The sequence below is a fragment of the Papaver somniferum genome, unplaced genomic scaffold (genome assembly GCF_003573695.1).
Source record: "Papaver somniferum cultivar HN1 unplaced genomic scaffold, ASM357369v1 unplaced-scaffold_35, whole genome shotgun sequence".
NCBI lineage: Eukaryota > Viridiplantae > Streptophyta > Magnoliopsida > Ranunculales > Papaveraceae > Papaver > Papaver somniferum.
In genome coordinates, this window is record NW_020645971.1 from 701,713 (window position 1) to 712,294 (window position 10,582).

The window sequence follows — 10,582 nt, forward strand, 5'->3', positions numbered from 1 at the left end:
TTGTTGCTGTGTGATGATGAAAGAATGAACCAGGACTCAAGACTGTTGCAGTTACAACTCAAATGGAGAAAATGAGTTATTTTTCAGTAGATGTATTCCTAGGATATTACAGGTGGAGCTGTTAATCGTTCGTGCTGGTCTCTATGGATTGTGAGAGTCAGGGAAGAAATCAGTGTAAGAAGCAATTGCAGGTGTTGTGAATTGTGCAGGATTTGTATGAATGCAGTTGCAAAGATGTTGGTCTTGTGCTAACAGTGATTACAGGGAAGTCAGATGAGGCTAGGAAGCAACTGAGATTGCAGGTGGAGAAGGTGTATCAGTTGGAAATGGAATGATGAATTGTGTTGCAGGCAGTGCTGGTGGTGCAGAGAATATGACAGTGAGTTATGGAAATAATGGAGAAGCTCATTGATGGCTATGGTAAAACGGGTTTTGCAGTTGAGAATAAGGTGTTGGTTTGAGGCTGTGTTGCAGATGAAGTCACAGGAATGCAGTGATGCTGTGGATGCTGAGTAGAAGAGGGTGTTTGCAGTTGCAAGTGGAGAATGTGCTGGTAGATGCGAGCTAACGGATACTGGTGGTGTTTGGAGCAGAAATGAACTAAGCTGGATGGCTGTGACAAATGCATTGGCTGAACTACAGTTGGATTGGAGTAGTGAGTCTGAGGCAGAAGTGATGATAATGAAGGCAGTGATGCTGATACATTACAACTGAGTTGGAGCAATGGAATGAATGGAGCATGTGGTACCTGCAATGGAGGTGAACTGCAAGTTATGACTGTTGCAGTCAAGAGCAGGGTTGAGATGCTGAGTAATTGCAAGTGCAGAATGGTTTTTGTTAGCTGAAACAAGGTGGTTATGAAGTTACTCAAGGGATGTGAATCTGTGACAGTGTGTTGAGATGTCTGGAGTTGCAGCTGTGAAGAAATGCATAACTGAAGGCTTAGAAGGAATGGCGCGCAATCATGGCGCATGACTGAGGCATGGCCTGTGCAAACTTCAAATGGCCTAGGCCAAGGTGACTCAGACGCCGTTAGTGACCGTTAGTCAGCCGTCAGTTTTAGCGGTTGACCGGTCACCTGAGATAACTTTTCCAGTCATTTGAGCTCTTTGCCGGCAGTTTGCCGGTCAACTTCCGGCCACTTTTATGGGTTACCGGCGATCACTTTTGGACAGATTTTAGTATGGGTTTTTTCTCACACATAGGCTTGGAGGACTTCTATCTATTGGACTTTTGAAGACTTGACTAAAGAAGAGCTACAAAAGGAGAAAGTTTCTACTTCTTTTGGATATCACGTACACTACTATTTTTTGGAGCTTTTGGAGTGAGCGGCGACTAGGGTTTGCTTTCATTATTTTTCATGTTTTTCATTTTATTATTGATTATGATGAACTCAAATGCTATGAGTAGCTAAACTTATATTATTGGTTATGAATAAAGTTGATTTCTCAAAAATGATATTTGCATCAATGAATTAGTTTTGTCTCAATAATTTATTTGCTTGCTTGTTTGCTTGTTTGGTTGAGTCCGGAATCAATTGGATTTGCATTCATCTCTTTTGTTAGATTAGGATTTTTAATACGAAAAAGTTGTCAATTCCTGATTGCAAGTAGCGTAGTGTAGTTATTACTTGTAGTGATACATCTTTATAATTACATATGAATCATAGCCTTTGTTAAAACGGATTAGTGCTTTACACGTTCGTTTGCATTGATTAGTCTTATTTCATAGAACTTATTGCTCTTAGGGAGTTAAACTTAATTGTGCTTTTACACTTTAGGTTGCTTTCTAGGTATAATTCACATGTGCATCTTTTAATGTGTTTGTGATGAAATCAGGAAATTAAGGGGATATGCTTGCGATCAAGATATCCTAGGACTTTTAGTAAATGAGAAATTAAAATATCAATTCTAGTCATTGGTGGAAATACATGTTTGTGAATGATACTATCCCGTGACCAATATCTTCCTTTATTGATTATTCCAATTATTACTTTGCTTTTATTTACTTTTATTTGCTTTGATAAAATCAAAATCCCCCTTGCTTATTTAAGAATCTGAAAATTGCAACAACAATTGCCTCTCTTGGAAACGAACTCCTTTTTATCTCATACTTCATTTATATTTTATAGAGTGAGAAAATGAATTATTTTTGATGCATACGACTGCGATCAGCTAGCCTACCAGCGAGCCTCATGGATAACCTAGACAAGGAAGCCGGAGCGGATGGGGGCTGAGATTGTGTCACAAGGAAGGCAAGCCTAATGGGTAACCTACATTATTATTATTATTATTATTATTATTAGTATTATTTGCTAGGTTACCAACCAAAAGCTTTGTATAATGATTAATTTATAAAAATTGAGTTTATACAAATAATAATAATAATAATATAATTTTTGTACTCAATTTTCTCTTTAACCAACTTTCGAGAGGCTATATAAGACACCTGGGGGAAACACAAGGGACTTCACTGAACTCTCTTCTTTATCCACACCTCCACGAACCCTCAAAACATTTCATTCTCAAATATGCTCCTTAAAATTTCATCACTCTTCACATTACCTAACAAATTTTAACCTCAAATGCAAGCTGATCCGTAAATATTTTCATCAACTTGCTACTTCAAACGTTCTCTCAAAGTTAAATAGATTCCGTGAAACTCTTGTTTTAAAAATTTCCTCTTTTTTCGGATATTAACACATTCACATCATAAATTCATTCAACAATAAGTTCATAACCCCTCTTCATCTTCAAACAATGGATCATTTTTTTGAAGTTGATAACATTAAAACAGAGAAAGATAATGCAATGAAAAAGTTTCAAAGAATTAAAATCATAGCAAATTTGTTTTGATTGGTTGAAATTTTCTTAGTTTTCATATTTATTTCATGGGTTTCAACTAATCATCTTTGTAATCTACTCAAATGTTTTGGTGAACATTGGCATAACCTCTCTGTTTTCGTTGCAAAACCTAAGTTTGTGTTCTTAGTTAGTAATGCTATTATCCTTACTCTTTTTGCTAAATCTGGTAACAACTCTTCTTCATCATCATCATCATCATCAAGCATTAGTAATGGGTTTCCTGAGACTATTCATCATGATATCTACGATGAATTCATCAAGAACAGTAATAGAAACCGAGCTGTCTCCAAAACAGAGTTTAAGGAAGAAGAAATTATGTTTCAAGATAAAGAAACGGTGATAGAAGAAGAATTTAATGATGTTTTGGTTAGCAAGCCAGTGAGTACTGCTATTAATGGTGATGTAGATTTAATGGATTCTAATAACATGAGTTATCGACGAAGCAAATCGGAAAATTCGAAGAATCACGGGGTTTATGAGAAACGGAGTTTACGAAAAGTTCAACGATCTGAGACTGAAAAATACTGAAATGTTGAGAAGAAGAAGGTTTCGAGATGTGAAGATGTAGAGATGATGAGCAACGACGAATCGCGGAAAAAATAGAGGATTTCATTGCTAAACAAATGAGGTTTCATAGAGAAGAATCCATGACTATCGTTCTTCCAAAAACCAAGAATGGGTATTAATTTAGTTTAAGCTAGTAATTAATAAAAATTGACTGTATTTTAATTCTTATAATGTAGTGTTGATCATCCATGTACAGTTTCTAGCTATGAATAGAAGAACATGCTTTTAGAATTTTACTATTTTTCTTGTTTTTTTTGTTCTTGATTTCTTCTATGTTTGGTACTAAAAATAATATTTTGTTAATCCTTTTGAGATAAGTATGACGGATTTACTTCATTAACAGGAGAATATGAGAAGCTCAGTTTGTCAAAATGCCTGTCCAGGAGAACATGTTCTAAATTCTTGGGTGGTATTTATGCTTAGATCATGAAATTCCTAATGATTGTGTTTTTCATTATTTTTCTGAGCAAATGTCAACCTGTATACTCGTATACATGATAAGAGTGATTAAATAATTAACTTTTTTGTCTGGGATCAAGATATTTTGAGGTAATTTGCGTTACCTCCTCTCAAAAAATTGCTAATTTGCGTTACCTCCCCTACATAAATAACATTATCAAAACCTCCTCTCGCTAAGAATTTCATCCATTCCAACTTAACTGACTCATCAAAAATGTACGCGTGGCAAAAAAGTTTTTTTTTTACAAACTACCAAAAAGACACTCATCTTCTTTTTTTTTTTTTTATAAGCAAGGGCCTTCCAAAAGGCTAATAGTCCTCCTCAACTGTTGGAAGGATCCAAACAGGGGTTTAGACCAGAACATGGAGGAATTGTTTTGTTTTGCCCATTGAGCAAGCTCATGAGCTACATAATTACAACTTCTATGTTGAAAACTAAAGATACAAGCAGATAATTTGGAAGAAAAAAATAGAATGTCTTTAAAGATAGCATTCGTCCTAGAGTCTCCATCGAAATTCCCAGCAGAAAATTGATTGATGAGATCTTTAGCATCACTTTCTACGATGATATGAGAGAGATGTTGTTCCACAGCTTTCTTCAGAACTGCCCAGATGGCCCTTGCTTCAGCTTCTTCAGCAGAGTGAACATCAAAGACTAGAGAGGCACAAAAGGTTGCTTTTCTTGAAAAATCACGCATCACATACCCTGCACCATTAGCTCCAGAGATATCATCAAAGGCACCATCAGTATTACATTTAATCCAACCAAAAGAAGGAGTCATCCATTTATCACTAATACTGACATGTATGGTGGAGGGAGAGGTCAAACTAGAATTTCTAGAGTTCCTAGTGAGAAGCATAGCTTTAGCTCTAGCAAAGACAGCAGTGTAGTTTTCTCTAATGCCTTGGAAAATGAAGTTGTTTCTGCTGGTCCAGAGGGACCATAAAATAGCCACAAAGAGACATTGATTATCCTCAGACAATTTAGACTGATGGTCAGCTAACCAGAAAAGAATCCAATCTAAAAAAGGTTTGTTCTGAAAAAAATGAGTATTAATGTTGAAATCAGAAATGAACCAAACTCTACTAGCAAAGGGGCAAGTGACCAAAGCATGCATAATAGTTTCATGAGGATCAAAACACCTAGGACAATCCACACTATGCATAGGCATTCTAGTATGGAGAATGGTCCTGGAGGGCAAGGCATTTCTAGCTGCTCTCCATAAAAAAACCTGAATTCTGTAAGGCACTTTAACTTTCCAAATGCACTTCCAAAGGTTTTTACAAGGGGTGGGCCTAAGGCCTCTGAGCCCCAAGTAGGAATATTTAGAGGAGAATTTTCCATTCTTTAAAAGATCCCAAGCCCTCCTATCAGGATTGCAAAGCTGGCTTAAGGGAATGGAGATAATCTTCTAAACAAAGCATTATCAAAATGGGTATTTAGTCTAGACACATCCCAACTTCTGGATTGGGAATCAATGAAGTAAGAAACTTTAATACTAGGATCAGGAGGGACCAGAGGGTTGGGTGTGGCAGAACCCTGAGAGGGAATCCATTTATCACACCAAGGATCAATAAATTGACCATTCCCAACAATCCAAGAAATAAAGGGTTTTATAAGCTCCTTAATAACATGCATGCACTTCCAAGTCCAAGAGCATTTAGCAGTATACTTAGCATTCAAAAATTCAGTTTTGGGAAAATACTTGGCCTTAAGAACAGTGGCCAGAAGACAGTTTGGATTCTCCAGGTATTCCTAACAAGCATTGCTAGGTTGTTTAACTCAGCCTTTCTGAACCCCAAACCCCCTTCAGCTTTAGGGGAACATAAAATGTCCCAGCCTAGAAGGTGCAACTTTCTATCTTTGGGAACTAAAGTTTCACCCCACCAGAATTTACAGAGGTGAGAGTCCATCTGTTTACAGAGGTGTTTAGGGATAAGAAATGCTCCCATTTGAAAAAGAGGGATAGCTTTACCAATGTGCTTGATCATAGTAGTCCTAGCAGCTTGGGATAAAAGCTTGTGAAGCCAGACAGAGATCCTGGCATCAATGGCTTGGAGAATAACCATATGTTTCTGGATTTTTGAAGCTTGGAAAACAGTAGGTGTTCCAAGATATTTTTATCTTAAATCCCTGCTTTGGATATCTAAAATATTAGCCAAGATGACCTTCCTATGTTCAGGAATCTTCCTACTAAACAGAATACCAGATTTTTCAAAATTAATTTCTTGCCCAGAAGCAAGGCAGTATTTTTGAAGATAGTCTTTTATGACATGAAAGTTTTTTCAGTAGCTTTTGAAAACAAAAGAGAATCACCAGCAAACAGAAGATGGGTCATTTCAGGAGCTTCTTTACAGACTCTTATGCCTTCTAAAGTACCCTTATTTTGGAGGCTGTCAATGTAAGAAGAAAGGGCTTCAAAACAATTGATGTAAAGATAGGGAGATAGAGGGTCTCTCTGTCTTAGACCTCTTTCAGGTTGGAAGAAACCTGTAGGGATACCATTAACAAGGACAAAATAAGACACAGTGGAGACACACTGGTTTATCAGTTTAATCCAATTATTAGACAAACCCATTTTAGTTAAGACTTTCTCAAGAAAATACCACTCAAGCTTATCATAAGCCTTAGACATGTCAAGTTTGATGGAAGCTATGCCCTCAACTTTATCATTATGATTGACAGCATATATGGCCTCATTAGCAAGCAAAATGTTGTCAAAAATACTCCTCTTAGGGATAAAATCACTTTGATTTTGGGAAATAATTTTGTTCATAAAAGGTTTGAATCTATTAGCCAGAGTTTTTGAAAGAATTTTATAAATGAAATTACATAGGCCAATAGTCCTATACTGAGTTACCAATTCAGCAAGAGGGACTTTTAGGATGAGAGCTATGTTGGTATGATTAAACACCTTGGCAATGTGATCAGTTCTAAAGCAGGTTTGAGTCATATCAATAACAACTTCCCCTACAATGTCCCAATGCTTTTGATAGAAAAAGGCATGTAAAACCATCAGGACCAGGAGCCTTTTTTCCCCCATTTGGAAGACAACATTCTTAATTTCCTCTGGAGTCAGAGGTAAGTTTAGGGATGCATTATCTTCTTCAGAGAATTTAACAGGAAGATCAACAAGAATTTCATGTTGAAATTTCTGAGGATGCGTGGAATAGAGGTTTTTGAAATAATCTATGAAAGAATCTCCAATACTATCTCTATCAGTTAGAATAGTATTCAAGGAGTTCTTTATCCAGCTAATAGCATTTATTTTTCTTCTAAAGAGAGTTACCCTATGAAAATATGGTGAATTTATGTCACCTTCCAAGAGCTAGCCTTCTCTAGATTTGTCCTTCCAATATAACTCCTCCAGGTTGTACAAATATTCCAACCTGCCTTTCAGTCTGGAAGTATTACTAGTATCAGTAGGATTGAGAGTTTGAAGGTCAACTAATTCTTTTCAAAAGAAGACTTATTCCAATCTCTTAGGCCTTTCTTGGTGCTTAAGATCTTAGATTTAAGTTTGTAGGCAGGGGAGCCTACCACATTAACAGACCAAGCATTAGCTATAATATCTCTACAAGTAGGATCCTCTATTCACATGGCCATAAAGTGAAAGGGTCTAGGCATACTAATATCCTCATAATGAAAACCTATATGCATGGGACAATGGTCAGAAGAATCCCTAGGAAGGTTATCGACACAAAGTTTAGGAAAAAGATCCTCAGCTGTTTGATTAATAAGACATCTATCTAATCTTTCAAGAATCAAATCAGGACCTTGTTGCATATTAGACCAAGTGAACCTTGGTCCAGAAAAACCAGGATCATGGAGATTAAAGACAGAACAAAAATTTCTAAGATTTTCAAAATCAGGGTCATCTACTTCTAGGCCACCATTTTTATCTTCAGTACTCAAGAGAGCATTCTCCTATAAAGAAAACAGGTTCATCTAAAGGAACATTTGTCTGTTGACATTGTTGTTCCCAAAAGGCTTGTCTTAGACTACTGTTAGGTTCACCATACATGAAATGAATACGACAAGTCTTAGAATGGATTATATCAGTAGTAGTAACATAGATGCCCCTAAGACTGGAGGAAATAATGTTGAGGTGTACTTTGTTTTTCTAAGCAAGGGCAAGACCACCACTTCTCCAAACACTTGGGACATTAAAGGTACAGGGAAGTCCCATATTTCTCAGTTTCCTAACTGCCATGTCTTTGTTCATTTTGGTCTCAGAGAGGAAAATAATATCTGGGTTGACATTCTTACATAGAAGACTAAGCTCCTTATTAGCAGATTTTTTACCAAAGCCCCTAAGGTTCCAAGCAATCATATTGATATTATTGACAGGAAAAATATTTATGGTATTATGAGAAGTGTCAATTAGAGGAGATGGAAGGGTTTGATTTACCTGAGCGGTATAGTAAGATCCACCACCAAGAGAAGCATTGGTACCGTCACCACTTTGAGAGTCAAATTGGGAGGAATCGAGACTAGAGCTAGCAGCATTGAGAGAAGAATTATTGCAGACACCATTGTTGCTTGGAGAATTGTCAGCAGGTACATTGTAACTACCAAAAGATTTAAACACTGGTTGGGTATTGAATGAGCAAGTAGAAAGGTCAATGGTTGGTAGTTCTCCCAATTTAGTGATTGGAGGACAGAGTTGAGCATAATAGGGTTCAGTAGAAGTTTGTTCAGCTCTGGGGTTAATCTTCCTTTTCAGATTTGCTAGAGCATCTTGTTCAACAGTATTAGTTATTCCTCTAGTGATGATTGGACTGGTATTTGGCAGAGTAGCAGTTTTGAATCTTCTTGAGGAGTTAGAGGTACGAATAGGACCACTGGGAGTTGACTCTGATCCAGAGATAGAAGCAGCAACTGTAAAATTTTGAGTAGTGACTTGTTTTAGCACAATAGGCAAACCATTTCCAACTGAGTCAAATGCTTTTGAACCGGACCAACATCAAAGATCTTCAGAGTAGTGGATCTGTTGATAAACGGGCCCATTTGGAATGTGGTAGATAAGCTCTTTTGAATAGAGTTTTCCATTCTTTGATCAATAGCTTCCGCTTTTCCTTTGTTGCACACTTAAATAGCAGTAGATTCAGTTTGTGTTTCTGGTATAACTTCAGATTGTTGCATAACAGTATTAGTGATGGCAGCAGTTGATGGAACTACTTGCTTGATTGTAGAAGGCACATTAGCTTTGAGACAGCTGGGAGAGTATAGTTGCTGCAAGACGCATTAAGCTCTTTGATCTTCTTTTGCTTTAACTGCCAAGTAGGGAAGTTACGATCTTTGTGATCTAGAATGCGACAGGAGGTGCATAAATACCTAGGAACTTTGATATGCCTGCATTTAATCAGAAACGGTTCCCTTCTACCACTTGTGAATAGAGGAATGCCTGTTGGTAAAGCTTGTTGGACTTGGATTCTAATGCAAACTTTGACATTCTTCCTGAGAGGGTGTTTTCCAAAAGGATTTTGTGCTTCAAGCAGTTCCCCCATGCTGAGAGTAAGTTTTTGAAGATCCTCAAATTCTGTGCATTCGTTCGGAATGTTGCATAAGATGAATCACATGATCTCCTCGTCAAAAGTGAGTTGATGATTTGGATGCCAACCTTCTACCGGAACAACTCTTAGTACCATTAGATAACTGCAGACAAACCAAGGTTTTTAAGAATTAATCCTATTAAAGTCCTCTTCAGATAAGTAACGGGTGAGAACTTTGTTTCTTTGACCATTGAAGGTAGTTATGGTTGGGTGTTGAGATAAAGGCATGTTATTACAGATGTAGAACCTGATTGAAGAAGTTGGGATCAAAGTATCAAAGCAAACATATCCCACCATACACCATTTCCAATTAGTATCAGCTTCAGCAAGGACTACTTTTTTATCAATGAAAACTGGTTTAGCAAGTGAAGATGGTAAGGTTAATTTCTCAGACATCTTGACAGAAAGGGTTTGAATTTCTTGGTTTAGGCTTTGAGTATATTCAGAGGACTTTGGAAGTTACATCATTAAGGAGAGATGGATATATATGAAAATGGGATGATGGACATCAATTTTCCAAATAACTAATATAAAATGCAGCTGCAGGGAAAGGAATCTCTTATAAGGACTATTCTGATATTGGATACAAGCAATGTAGGTGAGGGAGAGATATGGAGAGTTTGTTTGTTTATAGGTTTGAACCTTAAAAGGGAATATGAAAATTGTTGACTATGGATTGGAAAGCTTTCAGGATATATTTGTGTAATGTTGTTGTTTTTATGTTGCACGAATTACTTTGGGGAAGAGGGATATCATAGGGAATGTCCCTTTCGTATCTTTGCTTTATTTGCATTATCCCAGTAGAAACATTCACGTGAGCATTATGAGACAGAAACCACATATTGACAAACCCAATAATACTTTGTTGGGACTTTGGTTGTAAGTAAGCTTGGGGATACATTACGTAGTTTGTGGTAGTTGGGTATTTATCACATTTGTCCCTTCTTGGGCTGACGTTAGTATGATGATGCAAACAGACAAATGGAGTAATGGTAGAAAATTGGAGGGAAAAATTGTATTGAAGTGGTTGGTTATGAGTTGATTGTAAAAGTTCCATCGGGTCGTTTGGCTTAAGAGTAGAGCTAGTCGCGCATCTGCCCTTCATACCCCAAACCGCAATGGTGCCTCTCAACTGA

At 37.1% G+C, this 10,582-nt stretch overlaps 1 pseudogene; it reads left to right on the forward strand.

The window, feature by feature from the left end:
• The first annotated feature begins 728 nt into the window (after positions 1-728).
• Positions 729-3,550, forward strand: LOC113342193 (annotated as a pseudogene).
• The last annotated feature ends 7,032 nt before the right edge of the window (positions 3,551-10,582 follow it).